This window comes from Limulus polyphemus, unplaced genomic scaffold, assembly GCF_000517525.1.
Source record: "Limulus polyphemus unplaced genomic scaffold, Limulus_polyphemus-2.1.2 Scaffold1565, whole genome shotgun sequence".
NCBI lineage: Eukaryota > Metazoa > Arthropoda > Merostomata > Xiphosura > Limulidae > Limulus > Limulus polyphemus.
Window position 1 is genome coordinate 4,975 of NW_013667175.1, and position 21,605 is coordinate 26,579.

The following is a 21,605-nucleotide window of genomic DNA, read 5'->3' on the forward strand; positions in this document are numbered from 1 at the left end:
GAACTGATTGGCATGTTTTGTTTTACCGGGAAGTTTATTGGTAACAGCTGGTTTATATATCTACACATCTACATGATTCGGACCAGTAGTGTCTTAATTATCATTTATTCTCGACACAATAAGGCCTAGCATGACCTGGTGGTTAGGGCCTGGCATGGCCTGGTGGTTAGGGCCTGGCATGGCCTGGTGGTTAGGGCCTAGCATGACCTGGTGGTTAGGGCCTGGCATGGCCTGGTGGTTAGGGCCTAGCATGACCTGGTGGTTAGGGCCTGGCATGACCTGGTGGTTAGGGCACTCGACTCGCAATCTGAGGGTCGCAGATTCGAATCCCCTTCACCGAATATGTTCACCCTTTCATCCGTGGGGTCGTTGTTATGTGACAGTCAATCCCACTATTTGTTGGTAAATGAGTAGCCAAAGAGTTGGCGGTGGGTGGCGTTGACTAGCTGCCTTCCCTCTAATCTATTATTGCTATGTCAGGGGTGGCTAGCGCATATAGCCCTCATGTAGCTTTGTGCGAAATTCAAACCAAACCGGGGCAGTAAAATATTATGTTTTCTTCTCGCCTGTATCTGCTAAGTCTGACGCATGCGCAGAAGCAAAGGAAAAAGTCGGAGTTCCTATGAGCAGTCAACAACTGACCTCAATGTGTTTGACTGTAACAAGAAAATAATTGTGTTTTTTTTAATTTGTATTTATCTTAAATGCAAAAAAGTAGATAAGAAATTCGAATTTTCAACCAGACGGCACCTAATATTAAACGGTCAACTCAGAAACCTATTGGATTCGGGTACAAGCGGCCCTAATTTGACTTACTAACAGTCATCCAGCGGTACCCGCCGTTAGAAAGACTTTGCCCGTCTATTTTTAAACCGAATAACGAGATTGACTGTCATGTTTATAACGCGCCGACAGCTGAAATTGTAGAACATTTTCTGCGACATTATATCTCAAACCTTGGACCCTTCGATCTGCAGCCCACTATTGACCAATAGACTATGTTTGGCCCAGTAAATATGGGTTTCTAATTTCACATATGTGATGATCTTGGCCCACCATAAGACCGCGTATTTTTTTCTCAACCTTTTCCAAGGGCGAAGAACCCCGGTTTTTTGTGTGTTTTTTTTTCACACAAAAAATACTACAGTAAGACTTTTACAGTAACGAATGTTGTAGAACTAAACATCTTGGAAGAAAAAACGAAATGTCTACTTTCGTTTTAAAACTGTAACGGATATCGAGGATCGCGTTACAAAATTGGAGCATTTTCACTGGCTATTATAACATAACGGAAACATTTCTATGCGCCAATACAGACGCATCCTTTTTCTCAATATTCCATCAGTTGGGTTTAGATGACAAGTTCTCTCACTTCCGCGAACATCGTTATATGGTGAAGTATCCATCCTGGTGACACCAGTCTCGTCGTGCTTGACAGCCGGGTGAAAGTGAAAATCCTCTCTACTGGCAAAGCACAGCGGTTTGTGTTGCGTATTGACAGCTAAGTTTACTGAATATATCTCTCCCTCAGTTTTTAACTAATTATTTACCAAATGCTCATTTGTGAACAGATTTCCAACTCCAATATTTAAGTACTCTACAATATATATATATTACGAACAAGCAAAAAAAAAAAAAAGACTTTTTCTGAAACAAGCTGAAAAATTAGGAGCTTATACCCACTATCACCCAAGCCTAACTTGAATCAAAGTAAGTATAAAATGAGATTTTAAGAATAATAACCAGTGCACTAAAAATTCAATTCTGTTAACCAAAATAGCTGGAAATTTTATAGCTGAACAGACTCAGACTAGTCTGTTCAGTCTGAAACCACAGCGAGTTTCGTTGTGTTGATAAACAGGACTTGAATTCTTGAACAGTTGAAATTCTAGTTAAACTATAAAATGTTAGAGTTTACATAAATAGTAAGTTTTTAACTGCTAGAGTTTATGTAGAGAATCATTTTCAACTGGTAGAATTTACATAGATAATAGTTTTAAACTAGTAGAATTTACACAGAGAGTGATTTTCAACTGGTATAACTTACACAGAGAGTCATTTTCAACTGGTAGAACTTACATAGAGGATAGTTTCAGACTGGTAGAACTTACATAGAAGATAGTTTTAAACTAGTATAATTTACACAGAGAGTCATTTTCAACTGGTAGAACTTACATAGAAGATAGTTTCAGACTGGTAGAACTTACATAGAAGATAGTTTTCAACTGGTAGAATTTACATAGTCATTTTTCACCTGGTACAACTTACATAGAGGATAGTTTTAAACTAGTAGAATTTACATAGAGAGTGATTTTCAACTGGTAAAACTTACATAGAGGATAGTTTCAGACTGGTAGAACTTACATAGAAGATAGTTTTAAACTAGTAGAATTTACACAGAGAGTTATTTTCAACTGGTAGAACTTACATAGAAGATAGTTTCAGACTGGTAGAACTTACATAGAAGATAGTTTCAGACTAGTAGAATTTACACAGAATATAGTTTTCAACTGTTCGAATTTACAAAGTTATTTTTCACCTGGTAAAACTTACATAGAGGATAGTTTTAAACTAGTAGAATTTACACAGAGAGTGATTTTCAACTGGTAAAACTTAGATAGTTTCAGACTGGTAGAACTTACATAGAATATATATTTTCAACTGTTATAATTTACATTTACGTTATTAATTCACAATTATGATATAAATCACCAGTAACTAATTATAACAGCAGATTTGTAACTGTGGTCTTTTTCCTGGAAAAACTCCAAAATATTTTTTTTATTTTTTTTTTCATAAATAAGTAAAAACGATATTTAAGTTTATCTTTGAATTCAGGGTATAATTAACATTTTCAGCAGAAATGACAATGATTGCCCTAATTTGATTTTTATTTCAATCCATATACAAATTTAAATCATTATATTTCCAATATTTTGTTTTTTCATTTACAGATATTAAGTTTCAACTGCTAAAGTTTACGTAGTTTTTCAGTCGTTTTCTCTAAAATGTTTAAAGAGAAGGTCATTTTTAACTGCTTTCTCCTAAATTTTATACAAAGTTTGTTTTTCTAATTCTCCTCTCTTCGGAAGTTAAAGAGATTTATTTTTCAACTACTTTCCCCTATCTGGTGATAGTTTGTTTTACCTAAACAATTTTTGGGCTTGTAATTTTTTTAATCATTCTATATATTAATAGATTTATATTCAATTGGAATCAGACTTATCAACATTAGACTTTCAAGATAAAGAAATTTCGTTTTTTTACTTCATTTTGTAATTAACTCTGATTAATTACAAACCACTATTGTTTCACATTTATGTATTGATTGAAATATAAATACAAGCTACAGTTTAGGTATAGAGTACAGGCTAATGGAATATTGCGTAAAATGCTGGAGAGTTAATAGGATTTAAAGTGAACTTCGGAATACAATAGATTTATAAGCTTCAAACTCCTAACAATATTGTTAACTAGGTATAAACTTCAACTCGTAACACCATTGTTGACTAGGTATAAGCTTCAAATTCCTAACCTTACTGTTGTTTGTTTGTTTGTTTTTAAGTTAAGCACAAAGCTACACAATGGGCTGTCTGTGCTCTGCCCACCACGGGTATCGAAACCCGGATTCTAGCTTTGTTAGTCCGCATTATTGTTGACTAGGTATAAGCTTCAACTCCTAACACCATTGTTGACTAGGTATGTATAACTTGAAATTCTTAACGTTGTTGTTGACTAGGTATTAGCTTCAACTCCTAACACCATTGTTGACTAGGTATGTATAACTTCAAATTCTTAACGTTGTTGTTGACTAGGTATAAGTTTCAACTCCTAACACCATTGTTGACTACATATATAAAACTTCAAATTCTTAACGTTATTGTTGACTAGATATAAGCTTCAACTCCTAACACTATTGTTAACGAAGTATAAACTTACATACACCTACATAACTCTTAAGTTCATAAGTTGTGAACACGACTAACAAACTTTTTTTTTTTTTTTGTTAGCATGCTGTGAAACAGAAATCAAGTTGTTTGATTCTTGAAGTGGACGTCACGTATCATACAAGCAGCTGGTTATATATTTTTATTTGTGAAATTCAAATTCCGGAATGGTGGAGATGGAAACCATATACATTGTTCTACTTCTTGGCGTTATTTTCTCAGTTTTGTTTGGAGTTATCGTTTGGGCGTGCTGTGGTTATGACAGACCAGAAACCCCAAATCAAGAAAAAAGTGATGAAAAACGCCATCATCCCCCAAAGACCGAATTAGCAGCACGGCTGTCAACCACTAAGCAACACGTGAAGCAAGAAGAAATTACAACTCCTTACACTATGTTACAAAGACTGCCAACAGAGACGAACACTAATCTAAAGAGGTCTTCGCTGGAAACTTTAATGGCTTCCATATTATCATCTATGAACATCGCCGTTTCCATAGCCCCCTACTTAGCGGAAACGGTTGATCAACAACTCAAGAGCGTTAATCAAGACGTTTCGAGTTTGGTAAATGAAATCAATCACGAGAAACACAGAGAACAACCCGAGAGTTTGACGCAAAATGGAAAACCCAAATATGAAAATATAAAATCCAAAACACAGAATGTGGATCACACCAACACTTGTGTTAATATGGATATTCTGGGTGAGCAATATGTATAGACATAAATACAACATCTGAATGCAGAAACAAAAATCGTGTTCAGCTCAGGAAATCGAGAAGCGAAAATCTTATCATTTCAAACCCTCGGCAGAACAAATCCGTGTTATTTAGTAAGTTAATATTGTGAGTTCGTTTGTAAATGAAGAGTTTCCAAACACGGATACATTTTGGTGTCAGAAGTCTTATGAAGACATAAATAGGCATACTGGTTTATCATTTTGTTGATAGAATTTCATTTTCAGCTCTTATTTCAAAATGAAATTATAATTTTGAAACATTTATTTCTTTTCCTTTTTCGTTTTTAATAAATAACTCTTTTGTAGCAGATATGCCGATTTTAATTAGCAGTGTTCTACGAAGAAAGGTTTGGCTTTTCCTAAACCATTTGATTAAATCACGAATATTCAATCACGTTCATGCTAAATCCTATAACTATACACTGGCATTGTCAGCCCAGTCTTAACTAAACACAAGCCGATAAGTATGCACTGACATTGTCTGTCCAGTCATGACTAAACACAAGCCGGTAATTATACACTGACATTGTCTGTCTAGCCATAGCTAAACACAAGCCATTAAAAAGACACTGGCTTATCTTGTACATAACTTTTTAAATTTTATATATATGTTACTTTGTTTTAATGGCATTACTGATGTAAGTTTCTGAATGTTGTATAAATCTTTAAGCTTTACAAGACTTTCCTCATCAAACTATAGCTTTTAAATAAAACCGTTTACAGCAATGAATTATATAAATTTTCCCTTTAGCAATACATACACATATAGATATGTTTCTACGTTCAGTAAGTCCTATTGGTACCACTTAAAGAAAAGCATGTATGAATAATTAAAGCAGCAACGACTGAGTAATTGAAGGAATGTATAATACTATGTGAACTCCACTATATCAGCTATACCCAGTGCCGATGAGGCCTTATACAAGCTAACTGTAACGGTGTTAACCGGATTAACGATAGTATATTTGATCTATCTTTTGTTTACTACAAGTCACTGCCCAATAGGCCTTTCGTTTAATACCAGAAATCATCAGTTGGTCCAGACAATGAGAAACAAACCATTCTCTGAAATCATGTATTATAAATAATATTTTAAAGGTTACGGTTTAAATACCGAAATGGGACGAAGTTCTAGAAACCAATAGGCCTAAAAATAAAATATGTAATAAAAATTACGTAAACTGACAATATGTTTCCCCTCCCTCTATATTCATATCAATTTGTACATTTTGGTTTCAAAATCAATGGTGTGGTAAAAACTTTTATCACAAAAATTTAGGCCTAATATTTGTTAACTCTTCACAAGCTTTCGGTCTTTAAAGTTTAAAGTTAAACTTAAACCGTAACTTATTTGATGATCCAAAAAGAAGCTCAACTGTATTAAAACTGTTTAGGTTTAAAACAATCTTGAATCAAATCGAATAGGATCAAGCAATAAAATAAAGAATGAGTCTTACCATACAAGAGATCAAACACAACAGCAAATAATAATAATAATCGCAAGTAAATAAAAAGATTATTATAACTTAACGCTTTCAAAAGGAGCATACAACCCTAAATCAACACTACAGAAGTTACATAAACTTACGGTAGAGGATTTCTCCAAAACGCTTATTCTAATACAAAATTAAATCAAGAATATATTTATTTATAAAATAGTTCTAATATTCTAACTACTTTTCTTTTCCACACTTCGAAACAAATACTGAATATCATAAGTTTTAAATATTAAGTATGTGTATTAAATGGAAATATAGTTTTGGTAAATTTTACTTTCTTAAAAAAAAAACCTTGCTCATACCTCATAAATCGTCATAGTCCATTATTATAATACAACAAATTTCGATTAAAAAAATCACCCAAATGTTTTTCTTACAATGCGATAATATATGAAATCAATTACTTTACAATGAGCAATTAGTCACTCTTAAATAATATGTTGTTGAAAAAATATTAAGTTTAATTTAAACTACTGTAATTTTCAAATTCAATGACGAGGAACACACTTTGAGACTAATAATGGCTGGAGACGGCTTGAATGGGTAATGAAGAAAAACTTTAATATAAGTTTAACATAACAGCAAATGTACAACGTTTATGGTTACAGCTGACATGAAATATAATCTCAAAATCAACAGAATAGGAAAGCAACAATTTATGCACGACCCTGGTGCCGAAAACCAGCAGAATATGCTTTTTAAGCTATGAGGATAATGACCTAAATGATGCATTTATTGTAGTTTATCAAAAGTATAGTCGAGGGTGTTTGTTTGTTGTTGTGTTTTTTGTAATTTTCGTGAAAACCAAAACAAGAGCTATTTCCACATAACCGTCCTTAATTTTAAACTGATAGGCTATAAGATAGGTAACCAGTCAACAGCACCCTCCGCCAACTCTTGTCTGACCGAATAGCATATCTATGTCCGCAAAGCGTGGGATGCGTTTTTGCGGCAAAGGACACGAACCATGAACTCTCGGATTCACAAAACATATCAATGGTTATTTTGCTGTCGCTGTTTTGTTATTGTTGTCTATGCAATGAGAGAGTTTGTTTGTTTGTAATTAAGCACAAAGCTACACAATGAGCTATCTGTGCTCTGCCCACCACGGGTATCGAAACCCGATTCTAAGTCCGCAGACGTACCGCTGTGCCACTGGGGGGCGCAGTGAGAGAGAAAATTTCCAGTGTTAAAAGAATAAAGTTGGCCATTGTTCATTTTTCCGTCATCATATAATTCCTAAAATAAATTGTTGTCAATGCCAGAAATTTTTGTCAAGATTCTCGTTAATAAATGATTTTAAAAAGTGTCAAATAATACTTTCTTTATAAAAAAAAAATAAGTTTCTTGATGAACTTGAAATATGGTACTTTTGAATACACACAATTATGTTTCTCAGGTGCATCTGACAATATCCGAACGTCACAGTTTTGCATAAAATTTTGTTAAAGATATCAGAATATTAAATATCTCAGAATATTATTTGATTGAAATATTAATTCGTAAAACTTAAAGAAAGAAATCTGTACGTACAATCCCTCTGGTACTACTTTTCTTACCTACGTTATAAAATTCTAATACGCTTCTTCGTAAAAATGTCACGTGGTTTACAGTGAGTACTTCACACGGGTTAATACTATTACTAGTATTAGGACTGGTAACAGAAACGTAAGTTGGCTTTATTTGGTAAAATGTTTATAATTTAAACTCTTTTTTTTTCTGGAATTTTCTATAAGATTACAATGTCAGAGAATATTTTTCATTTAGTTTAATAATAACCATTTTTAAATTGCAATTTAAAACTATTGATATTTGAAAGTTGTGAAAATTATGGTTTTAATTTTTTCTAGTTAAAATAGTGGTTGTATTTAAATCGAATTTACTCAGCTTTTATGCAGTTTATATTTCGTAAAAGGTTAACAGATTTTGTAATATTTTGAACTATCATTCCCTGTTGTTAACTTGCAAAACTAAAAATATTTCAGTTTTATTTGGTTGATCCAAGGCTAATTTATTAAAAATATACGCTATTTCATCCAGTCACTATATAACTGATACAGCTAGGTAGTTTTTGTGTGAGACATAACAGTTATTTCATTTGGTAAAAAAGCTGGGTATTTTATCTGTGACAACTGTGTGGCAAAGAGTGTCACGAGCAAAATGAAATTAGGTAACATTTTCAGTATTGTGAGATTTTACTTTTTTTAACTAAGACTTTTTTTTTTAAGTGTGACACACTTCGCTAAGCCTGAAGAAATCTAAAATTCAATCAATTTGTGAGAATCAATCCAGCATAACACCAACAGCTAGACCAAAATTCAGGCTCCGGATCTATAAATTTTAAGAATTGTTGTTACTGTTGTCAGTTCCACTGCTTATTCTCTAACTAAAGTAAATTCGTACAAACTACACAATATTTTCCGGTTTATTAATATCGGAACACTTAATCGTTTTACAAAACTGTTGAAAACTATTGTCCAACCGTTCGTGTGGTTTTTTAGACTCGGAGATTCGGTCAACGAAACTACTTCTGAAATTCTCAGAGTGTCATAAAATATATTTTTGGAGTAGACAGCCCACGTTCATGAGATTGATTTCAGGGAGACTATCTTTTAGACCCAAGAATACTAAGCCTGATAACTTTATCTATTTGATGGATGGGTGGCTAACCAACCAACCTTGTTTCTCTTAGCCAATCAGTCTTGTTCACTACCTACCTAATTGTGTATGCATACATCACCTGAAATCTGTCTAATTTGACACTGTTTGCAAACATATCTAGGCTTTAAAGGGACAGTAAACTTAACATTATTAAGTAATAATCAACAAATCAATGCTTAAAATTATCTCTGGCGATTCGGTATGTATCATAACTTCCATGTAGTTTTAATATCTTTTCATTCCCAGTATGACCAAACCTTAACTTCGCGAGTGGGGCTGAAGAGAAACAACAGTTTCTGAGCGCCCCCTGGTTGTCTCTCAAGCCCCTTCGTGGCTTGTTAGATATAAAACCTAAAATACTGTCAAGTTAGTTCTTATATCTCCGGGAGGCTTTGAGTCATTTTCCAGGGGGGGGGGGTGTTACATAGGTAGAGGGGACTCCCACAAGTCCCGGGAAACTTAAGCTGTCTATTGGAGTCATGTCGTTATAAATTTCGCGTCTTTTTTTAAACTTCTGTCACAAGTTTACAAAACATACTTATGTTTGCATAAATAAACAATAAATCTTTCCCAAATTTGTAGATACACAAATATACACAGGGTGGCACAAAATATACTCAAAATATACAAACAACCTAGAAGTTTGTTCTTGCTTCAGTAATTCATCTATTTGACGTGAAGTTCATATAGAAATATTTTATTTAATATAGAAACTGGCCACGTATGTGTGTGTTTTTTTTTATTATCGCGAAACATGTGTTCTTTATGAAAGAACTTCAAACGACTTTTTAGTTTCAGGACATTGGGTAAATTCTTTTTTTATAATTACTGTAAAACATTTTTATTACGTGTGAGATATTTGAATGAAGTTTGCTGTGAAACTTAACTAACAGATTATATTATTTATAAATAAATATGGCGTCTTTGTGCAGTGAACTTTTAAAGGTTAGGCCTCAGTTTGTTTGTATCACTGAGGTTGAGTAATGTATTAAGTGTTGAATCTGCGTCAGTCTTGATGCTGATGTATTTGTTTTGTATTTGTCGTTGCAGTCGTAGACTAAATTCAGTAATGTTTTTTTCACAGACGTTTCATAAAGTTATTTTGAATATATCGTTTTGTAATTTAAAGGGTTTATTTTTCAGAACGTCCATTCGTCTGTTGAAGATGAAACATTCGTCTGTTGTTTTGGCGTGTTATGTGACAGGAACTGTCCTGATTAGTGGAGGGTTTGGACTGATGATCGCCAGTATGAGTTTTACACCATGGAAAGATCGAATTATCTGGATAACTTTTCTTCTTGTAGGTGTAATATTACTATTTACTGGAGGCATTTTAGTATCCGTAAGTGTTTTATATCCGCATGATGAGAAAAGCGTAGACATTGAAAAACAGAACTCCATAGACTATTTAAAAAATGTGCATTCCTCTGACCACCTCTCTATATCAAATTACGATTTGACAGAAACTCCAGGAACTCCAAGTACCATACCTGCTGATGAACTTTACGACGAGAGACGGGGAGGATTAATATTCCAAGAAAATGAAAGGATGTACCAGTCTTGCGAAACTTTTGATTCCAACGGTTGTGTACATTGGAGCGACTGTTCCTTAGAGTTAAAAGAATTTTCTCTGATTTCTAGCTATGAGAGTGTGAGGTTCTGGAGAGAGTCTCGTGTGTGATCAAGCCACAGTGGTTATTTATAAACACGTTTTTTGTTGTTTTTTTTGGTTTTAAGTATCAATGATGATAAAGTATACAACAATACTCAAATTGAAGCTAATTTTGCATCTTGAAGCATCTTCTGTTGTTTAAGGTTACAATTAAATATTTTGATGTTAGCGGCATGTTTAATAATTGCCAGGTTATTTTTTTTAAGATTTGCCTATTGTTTTTAATCAAAGGGTTAATTCTTGCACTTTTTAACCATCCTGATAAAGTCAGAATTTAGAGTGTTTTATATGAGCTATTAGGTTGAAATAACGAGTCGTTTGACTGTAGTGTATGAGCTGTCAGTTTGAAGTATAATCGTTCCACTGTACCGATCGAACTTTGAATCCTAACACAGCGGATTTGTAATTTTTATTATTACCTGTTTTTCTTTAGAACAAAATTAAGTACACACCAACAGATTTATAAAACAAATCCATAGCTAGCCAGAGCTTGTTTCTAAAATAAAGATCTAACTCTGGATGTATATCGGAAAAGTTGTGCTCATTTAAACGAACATAACATCGGACAGTTCCCAAAGACGTTTTTAATTTGTCTCTCTTATGCTACAATATTACATTGAAAGAAGCCTGGTGTATATTCTAGCTGCACGTGCTGTAACCTCTGAAAGTCTGGATAACTGTAAAGATAAGAATACTGACCTATAAGTATAAGACAAATGACCAGTAAGTCACGTTTGTTTTTTTTAGAATATTTTGTTGATCTTGTTTTGTTTCTATTCTCTTTACTACCCGTATGAATATCTGGTACGGGCATGACAAAAGTAATCTTTATCAGATATTCATACGGGCATGACAAAAGTAATCTTTATGAATATCTGGTAAAGATCACTTCTGTCATGCCCGTATGAATATCTAGTAAAGATCACTTTTGTCATGCCCGTGTGAATATCTGGTAAAGATTACTTTTGTCATGCCCGTGTGAATATCTGGTAAAGATCACTTCTGTCATGCCCGTGTGAATATCTGATAAATATTACTTTTGTCATGCCCGTGTGAATATCTGGTAAATATTATTTTTATCATTTTCAACTTTTTTACTCGGTATTTATATTTTGTATCATCGTGTTATTCAAACTTTCGAAAACATTTTAAATTTATTCTTATGTAATTTGTTTGTTTGTTTGTAATACGTGCCTAACAGCTGTTGTGTTCATTTATATGATAAATAAATCGTGTAATTTGTAAAATATTTAGTCTTAGGATTTGTTGAGATATGAAAAAACCTCACACTTGCAATATTTTTAGTTCGTAAGAAATAATATGTATTAAACATAAGATATTCGCATGCACATCGGTAACTTGAAACATTTGTATCTTGCCATTATGAAAATGTTTTCTTGTGACAAATAAATACATTACAATTAATTAGTCTTTTACTAACTTGAGTGATTTATTTTTCTAACTACACGTAATTGTTATTTATTTAAATTAGTGCATATTCCGTGTAAAAAAACAAAAACTTGTTTGTATACCTCAGCTAGGTTTTTTACCCATAAAACATGACTTTATTGCACACACATCTGAGTTGTTTGTGTGGGTTCGCTTTCTTAGATTTATTTAATAGTTTAATTAACATTTTTTACCGAACTAGTATCGTAGATTCACTGACTATTCTAGTTATTTAAATTTATCTAATGAATTTGTTACTAAACTAAAAATTAACGTATGATTGTTTTTAAAATATTAATACGTACGTACGTTTATTCCAATGGCTCACTAGAGGGAGAATTACTACGAATGACCGACAATTTCTTTAAATTGCAGAACAACTTCACAGAAAATCATTGTTGACATCAGTTTACTTGGGTTTGTCATGGTAACGAAGTTGTAGCTGCCATTTCTTCACTAAAGAAAATAATCATAAGTTTTAAGTTTCTTCTATGAAACGCGGGTTTTAATGCAGATTTCTTAACATGTTTTATTACATTTTTGAGGTGTCATAACTGGAAAACAGCGAGAATTCGTAAGCCAGTCAAGTTTCCGACAATATTTTTAGTGACGTCATATGATGTTGCTCAAATATAGGATTTAGAGGGCGCTGTAAATTATTGACAAAATTATCCAAACCGCGACTACTATCAAAAACTACACGTGCTTTAAAACGTTTTAAAATCAGGTGGTAACAAACATCTTTTACTCAAGGCTAAGAATTTTTTTTTATTCCATTTTAAACCTTTTGCTATTTAGCGATGAATTTGTTTGTATGGTGAAGACTGGACTCAAAAGACTTGGATTGAAGGTGTGAATACAATTATTAATTTAAAAGGCTAAATAAATATTTACTATTTCAGTATTTATAATATCGTTGAAACGCGTTTATTCGTTCTAATCCAAAGCTACTGAATTGAGAAGTTTTTTGGTTTTTTTTCAAGATTTAAAAGTGTAATTACTTGACTGTTGATAAAACTAAAACTTGGCATTGAAATCTCGCAGATTAAAACTGACATAATTATGATGCGTTAAGGTTACATTGAACCCCTAAATTGTTTATCAAATTGTATGATTGAACTGTATATTTTGCTATGCTTTTCAAACTAAGCATTTGAAAGTATATTTTTTTCTAAATTGTTTTTTATTACTGGCAATATATCTTGTTTGCTCTGCTTAAAGTTAATTAATGGCTGGCTGACTTTGCTTCTTCAGAATTCAAATTTTGCACATTTTAAAAATTTGATACTTTACGTATCTTCAACTGTTCATAACTTTGAAAAAGTAAAATTTCGTTAACATATTTTTTGTTATGTTGGTATGCGTATTTGTAATGTATCAGATGACACAGACTGTAAAAAAATAGACAAAGCAGTCACGTGAAAATTAATTTATAGAGTAATCTCTAACGAGTTTATTGGGTTTTTTAGTGCAGAGCTACACCATGGACTATCTGCACCCTGTCCACCGAGAAGAATCGAACCCCAGATTTAAGCATTGTAAGTTCGTGAACTTACCGTTTATCCCCCTGGAGGACAAGTGTTTATCAAATAAATATCTAACCTCAGGTTAGATGTTTGTATTACAGCTGATACATGAACAAAACATGAAACTAGGGTACAGGAAGAAAAATACCATCAATATTGCAACTTGTATCAAAATAATCTTTAAAAAATGTAATATAGTCTACGCTGATTCACTAGGTCACCCCTGTTGACAGTTGAAACATCGATCAGTTATATTCCAGACGGTGAAAAATGACAGTCTGGAATTGTTAAATAATCAAATATTTTTGTTTGTTGTTAAGCACAAAGCGACACAACTGGCTATCTGTGCTCTGCCCACCGTGGCTATCAAAACCCAGTTTTTAGCATTAAAAGCCCATGGAGTTACCGCCGAGCCGTCAGGGGAACATAATCAAAGAACGATGATTTTTTTGTTTCAAGAAAGTTATAATTATTACTTTGTTATTTATAATTTTGATAATTTAAAGGAAACTTGAAAAAAAAAACGAAATATTAAACTTGCTTTTTCTGTTCACAGAATTTCACTCTGGAAGCTTCTGGAACAACTGAACAGTTAGTTACTATATACGTCCTACATATAAAACTTGTCTTTCTTTTCTAGGAATCATCCACTTGTACCTTGTTATGAAAAGACTTGTGTTTAATCATAGAATTACCTTATCGGTTTCTTAAATAAATTTCATAAGTGCCAAATTGTTTGTGGAACCATGGCTGTTTTTTGCAGGATCCCTAATAACTTATCAGTCAATCATAGGCATCTGCCAGTTTTCCACTGCGTCCTCCGATACGTGTAATCTTTTTGTGTAGCTTTGTGCATAACTACAAACAAAAAATTTCTCACTGGAAGGATCGAACCCCAATTTTTAGGGTTAACCTCCCCTCCCTCCCTCCCCATAAGTTAACCCCTGAGGAAGTAAAATTGGACTACTCTTTTACCAGCTAATAGTGGGATTGATCGAATCATCATAACGCCTCCACGGCTGAATGAACGCACCTAACCGACAGAGTAAAAGAGAGCTATGTGTCATACATACTTCAGTCGTCGAGTTTGTTTTACGCATGTCACGCGATCAGGCCCTAGCAACAATAATCAGAATAAAAATATTGACTTCCGCATTCGGGTGACATTAAATCATGTAATATTTCTCTAGAGACTTGTTACTTAATTAACCAATACATTGGTCTACGTGTGAAGTAGGCGTACAAAACTATTTTGAGCTACTGTAGCATTCACTACGAAATTAAAGATAGCACAAAGCTACACGATGGGCTATCTGTGCTCTGCCCACCACGGGTATCGAAACCCGGGTTCTAGCATTGTAAGTCCACAGACATACCGCTGTGCTACTGGGGGGGGGGATTTTAGTAACTTAAGTGTTGGCGATGTGTGTGGTGTTGACTAACTGCCTTTCCTCAAGTCTATCACTTCTGAATTAGGGAACGCCAGCGCAGATAGCCCTCGAAAAGCTTTGTGCATAATTCAAAACGAACAAACATACACTTTACACAGTCATGTACTGAATTTTATTAACATTTAATAATAATAATAAAAACTTCTAACGTTCCTTTTATGCTTCACAAAAATATGTCTAAAAAGTTTCAAGGTAATGCCAAAACCTAAAAGTAGTGCGTTTGAAAATGTTATGAATTCTAAAATAAACTCTAGGTACGAAGTAGCCTATTTTAAGATGAATTGGATAAAGTGAATAATTAGTGATTTCTTGGATTTATAATTCGATTATTTTTGATCATTTGTTTTGTGTCTATCAAAAAGTAGTTGAAATTATTTCAAAAACAATGCCAATGTTAATGTATTTGGAAATATTGTGAATTTAAAGTAAATTAAATAAAAGTTAAATTATTTCAAATCTGTAATAGCTATTTTATAATTAGGGGAAATAGCTGGCCCTGTTTTTCGGTTTGAAAAATTGGTCAGCCTAAACATTTCAAAATAACAGCCTCTGCGACAGATAAATGGACGTTAAATGAAGTGCTATTAATTTGAAATATAAAACCAACGCTGAACAAACAGCGCCACTGCATCTAACTATGATAAATTTATCATGTCTGAAACGAGCAAAGAGTGAAAACTTTGAAACCTTTGTCGAACAATTAAACACAAGGATTAACATCAAAATAAGTAGGCAGGTGCTGCCATCTATGTTATTGATACTGAACTTTTGCTATTGAATCAATTCCAAACAGGAAAAGCTGAAACTAGACCTTTTCCCTCAACCCAGTGGCACAGCGCCAAGCCCGAAGGCTTATAACACTATAAACTGGGTTTCGATACCTGTGGTGAGCACAGCACAGATGGCCAATTGTGTAGCTTTGCCCTTAACTACAAACGTTTTACTTTTCTTAACGTGTGCGAAAAAAAACAGTTTAAATACATTAGGTGAGTTTTCAAGCTGAATGTTCCCTTTTTTTCCAGTTAAGGAAATTTATACAACCTTTTTTTTTCCTTTTCTACTGTGAATTCTAATTAAAAATCGGAACAATAAAACGATGGATAAGAGCAGTACTGAGATTATGCACCAATAACAACGTGGAAAACGAAATTTAAAACATAAAATAATATTTCAAAACAAAACATAACTGATGAAATAATCTCGAAAAAAAATGAACAAAAACAAGAATAACAAGAGAACTTACCAATACGTTCAATGGATCAATGCCATTTATAGGTGTTATTAGTAAGAAATTAATTAGCTAATGGAACAAATTAAGTAAAAAATACAAACTAAATGCAAAAAAGTAAAATCGTAACTAAGCCAGGAATCAGCATTAATAGTTTTCAACTGAAGTTATATAATAACGAAAAATATGATAATGGTACAGTGTACGAGAGAGAATGTTAAGACTGCAAAAGTTTCCTTGTATATAGGGGAAACACAATAGAGAACATGAAAAACGAAAAGAGTCAAACGTAACTTAACATATAATTGAAAAACAACGTAAAATAAATTCTTAAAATATTGAATGAAAAAAGCATTGAAAGCATCAAGAATCAAAGGATTAAAATCGAACATAAATCAGGAGCACCGTTATAGATGCATTGAATTAATTACATTACAAACCAAATGAAACTAGTATAATGATAAACACAATTATTTAATTTGATCAGGATCATTTAGTGGCCCTAACCAGCTGGAAAACTTATGGGCCGATTAGAATAGCAAAACAATAATAATTTTTTTCCTGTTATTTTTAACTTATTTATTTTTCTCTAAAATCGTAGATTTGTTTTCATCTCTCGAAAGTATCTTTACTCCAGTCTCCTGAATGGAGCCTCTAGGTTTCTGGGATTCCTGGCCTGTTTTTAAACATTATGGGAAATCCCTGTAACGTTTGAAGTGAAAAGGGAATTCCTGGAACATGTGAATGTTGGAATTGATCCAAACGAAGTCTGACGAACATAAAGATCTTAATGGTGGAATAACTTACCTGTTGGTCAGTATTGAAATAGTAATCTCAAGTCACGTTATTTGTGTGTTTATCTAGATTGGCATGAAGACTGTGTACATTCCATGTTTTTCAACTGAAGTTCTGTTTAATGTTACACATATATGCAATTCTGTCTTTCTTTAAAAGATTCACATCTGCTATTGATAAAATACAACTTGGAGTGGGCTCGTTAGAATCTTTGTGAACGACCAGTTACATATAAATTTTGCGAATTTCGGAACCTGGGTTGGGTGTTTTTGTAATTCTAATTTATTTGTACTTTGTATGTTTTATGCCATCACGTCTCACTTTTAGAGACGAAACGTTGAAACTGATATAAATTGTTATCCTACAAACAGTTGTTTCAAAACTTTATATATGTCCGATATGTAAGTATATAGGTGAAGAAAGCATTAAAAAAACTTTTGATTTATTACGTCACACATCAGTGATGTCACTGGTTTTGGTTTTGAGTTGTTGAAAATGAATACCGAGTTAAGTAGCGAGTTATATGTTTTAACTCAAAAAATTTTGTGGTCGTCAGACGAGTGCACGTCATCTTTCATGCTCGATACCGTTCGATCACAATAGTAATACTTTTACCAAAGAAGAATTGATTACACTTAAGCCTCACAATCACAGTGGAACAAAGAGAAACACTAATTAGAACCCACTGCGATTGTTTTTCTTCTTCTTAATAACTAGAATAAATGGAATTTTATAAACAAGTTAATTTGTTGCAAATTAACTATTTGTATTTCTTCAATACATTGTCTATTTTTTCTTCTCATTAAGTCTGAGAGTTATCTGTCAGTCCTTTTTCTCGGTGTCTCAGAATAAGCTTGAGGTCTTACGACGCTAAATTCGGAGTTCGATTTCTATAGTGGATATAACACAAAGAGCCCAATGTGCAGCTTGGTGCTTAACAGAAAAGTGCCAGTCCCACAACGTAAACAAAACCAGGTTGTTACTGAAATAGTTTACAGTTGAACTTAAAAGAAGAGTAACTTACGTCAAACACAATTAGCGGTTTTTATATCAATATATATCTTTGTATAAATTTACACAAACTAATAAGCTTACAGTCTAAACGTGTACATTTGATCTTAATGACTCACTTATTGCGAAACTGTCCAGCAACACCCCATCGCGTCGTTTCCTCTTTCAAAATTTCTACAGTACGAACGTCATCTACAGTTCAGTACAGTAGAGATCGGTGAACGGCTGTAAATGTAAGTATATTATAATGTTTTCTACTTATTTATTGTTCTTTAGATAGCCCAGCAAGTTCAGTCTCAAAATTTTCATGTATCTTTAAGTTTTACGTTTACTTTTGACGCTACTGAGTACTATATTTAAATATATCTTACAAACGCTAACTTAAGCCTCAGAACATAGACACGCTAATTGTATGACGGGATATCTGAAACTCTCGATTTTTACTATAACAAAGCTAAAAGTTAGAAAGAGATCACACTTTTAGTTCATTTCATACATGTAATTGGCTATCCTAACCTGTTGGTTATCAATGGTTCTTTATATATATTTTTTTTTTCTGTTGACTTCTTTCGACATGATTATTTCGTATTTCAATGCGCTTTTGCTGCGTTCGTCGCGCCTCTCCTATGTGTTCGGACAAGTACGAAAACTCAGTTTTCTTTCCTAAACTTTGATCCTTTGGAACTTTTCCAGCACCATCTGAAAATTTTCATCTGTCAAATATATATTTCTTTAATCTTCTTCCCAGCCTTAATTCAAGATCTGTGTACAATCCTGCTGTTGTAAGCTACATTTTTAATATTCTAATTTGTTGGTTAGAGAGAGCTGCAGGTTTTTGATGACGCATTGTGACGTTAAGTTCACGTCAGTTTTATAACTCTAAAACAAAACTTACTTATAATTTTTATAAACGCGTCACTGAAATCTCGAGTATAGTAGAATTATTTAAGATAAAACTTAAGAGAAAGTTATTTCAGAATAGAGAGTTGTTATCAGAGCTTGTTAACTCGCTACATTGAACAAATAAACCTGGGTGTAAACTTAGGCCTATAAGATACAACAGTGTCCGATTTCCAAGCTTGTAATAACGATAAAGGAACAAATAAACCACTTTGTGACTGTTACCAGACTGGACGTTAAATTATTTCGCTAGATAATTTTAAATAATCTGCCAACGGAAGAACAACGTTACGACAGTGCTTTTGGCCGAAACTGTCCATATTTTACATGTGGTTTACAAATATCTTATGAAGTTATGTTTGTTTTGATTTTCTAAGTAAAAAATAAAATAAAAGTATAAAGCTTTCGGTTCATCACTATATTTATAGATTGTTTTATAAACTTCGTAATCTTACGTAGGACAATGCAATATTGCCCAAAATGATATTTTGATTATTCAAGTTTGCATAAATTGGTTAAAACCCCTGGGAAATGTTGTAACAGATTCACTTGTAGGCAATAATTCTGAATCTGTAGGTAGGTCACCATACCTGACAGAGAAAAACTCGTCTCTACACCTCACCAGAGTATGTCGGTAAATCAACAGCACAGGATGAACACCAGTCAAATTAGTAGCATGGTATATGTCAGTAAAACAACAGCATAGAGTAAGATATATGTCTGAATTGTAAAACAGTATGCGTCAGTACATAATAATAGATCAGTTTATATCGTAACACAGTATTTGTCAGTACAACAACAATACATAGATCTTCTTAACCTATACTTCCCTCTTTAGAACAGTGATTTTCAACAGTAAAATCGTGCTTTCCTTCGTTTGTCAGGTCTTCTTAACCTATACTTCCCTTTTACAACAGTGGTTTTTAACAGTAAAACCGTGCTTTCCTTCGTTTGTCGGGTCTTCTTAACCTATTACTTTCCCTTTTAGAACAGTGATTTTTAACAGTAAAACCGTGCTTTCCTTCGTTTTGTAGGGTCTTCTTAACCTATACTTCCCTTTTAGAACAGTGATTTTTAACAGTAAAACCGTGCTTTCCTTCGTTTGTAGGGTCTTCTTAACCTATACTTCCCTTTTAGAACAGTGGTTTTTAACAGTAAAACCATGCTTTCCTTCGTTTGTGGGGTCTTCTTAACCTGTACTTCCCTTTTAGAACAGTGATTTTTAACAGTAAAACCGTGCTTTCCTTCGTTTGTCAGGTCTTCTTAACCGTGATCTAAAATAGGTAGAGAATACCAGTATATGTTAGAACGACAAAATCAAAGAAAGACTGCTGACGTTGGTATTTGACTTTATTTAATTTGGAATCCTGCCCAAGGCACTTCTCCGAATTATTGCGTCAACAGCTGGAAAGATGTGTACCAAACGTGTAAATAATAATGTATATGCACTGGTATGGTGACTTATTATGAATTTAAATCTTCGCCCCTCACCCCCTTCCACACATACTTACACACACCAGTAGCACGCGTGTTGATTAGTTTGATTTTTTGTGACACTTCCTGGTGTTTATTAATATAACTGCCCTAAGTTTTTCTTTCAGTTTCCACATATAACTCTGTCATGTGTGTACCAAAAAAGTCTCTTCCGAGGAATTACCATTTCAATTTTATCTTTTATGGCTCCTCCTAGTGGGTATTATTGATTATTGTCTCGTGCCGGTTATTTAAACACCATCCTATCAACTTACATAAAACGTACTTAAAACTGTTCTTACAAAAATACTTGTTGCATGTACTCCCCTGGTGGACGCTGTAAAAACTATTCTCACGAAACTGTGAGTTTTATATTCTACCCTGGTGTTGCCCCCCAGTGGCACAGCGGTATGCCTGCAGACTTACAACGCTAGAATCCGGGTTTCGATACTCGTGGTGGGCAGAGCACAGATGGCCCATTGTGTAGCTTTGTGCTTAATTGCAAACCAAGAAACAAACCTCGGTGCTTGAAATATAAAGAAATGGCAGACCTAAAGCCCTAAGTTTGTGAAATATTTTTACCTTTGACACCTGTAAAATCAAAAAAGCACAAATCTCAAATCTGTTTTAGTCTGTGGGAGTTGTCCTACGGTATCATTGTCCAAAATTCCATCCGGATTGATCGAAGCATAAAGAAATAGCAGGCTAAGAACCCTAATTTTGCGAATTTTAAAAAGTGGGCCACTTTAAGTTCGCAAGAATGGCAAAAAATCTCAAATTTGTCTGCTTCAGTTCCAGTGTGGATTGTTGCAAGGTATCTTTGTGTTATGTCTTATTTGGATTGATGGAAATGCAGGCCAATTATGTGTTTTTGTAATATTGACCTTTGATTCCCTAAAACTGGAACGAGGGACCTTAATAAAATAATTAAAAGTGTTCTGGAACAAGGTAGGTCTATATGCCATCCAAAAGGATCATTGGTCCAGTAATATAATTTTTCATCTAACATTGTTAACACAAAGAAGTTGTTTATTTTTTATACAGTAAATGTGCATGTGCGTTCACGGCTAGTAATATAATTTTTCATCTAACATTGTTAACACAAAGAAGTTGTTTATTTTTTATACAGTAAATGTGCATGTGCGTTCACGGCTAGTAAGGCCCGGTATGGCCAGGTGGATAAGGCGCTCGACTCGCAATCTGAGGGTCGCGGGTTCGAATCCCCGTCCCACCAAACATGCTTGCCTTTTCAGCCG

The 21,605-nt window shown here is 33.6% G+C and overlaps 1 protein-coding gene across 1 annotated transcript in view; it reads left to right on the plus strand.

Annotated features, from left to right (window-relative positions):
- Nucleotides 1-17,800: 17,800 nt before the first annotated feature.
- LOC106464121 (natterin-4-like) overlaps nt 17,801-21,605 on the plus strand; it is a 7,603-nt gene continuing 3,798 nt past the window's right edge. Inside the window, exon 1 of the mRNA XM_013924234.2 lies at nt 17,801-18,209. The gene's annotated coding sequence lies outside the window, so the exon portion shown is untranslated. The remainder of the gene's footprint in view (nt 18,210-21,605) is intronic.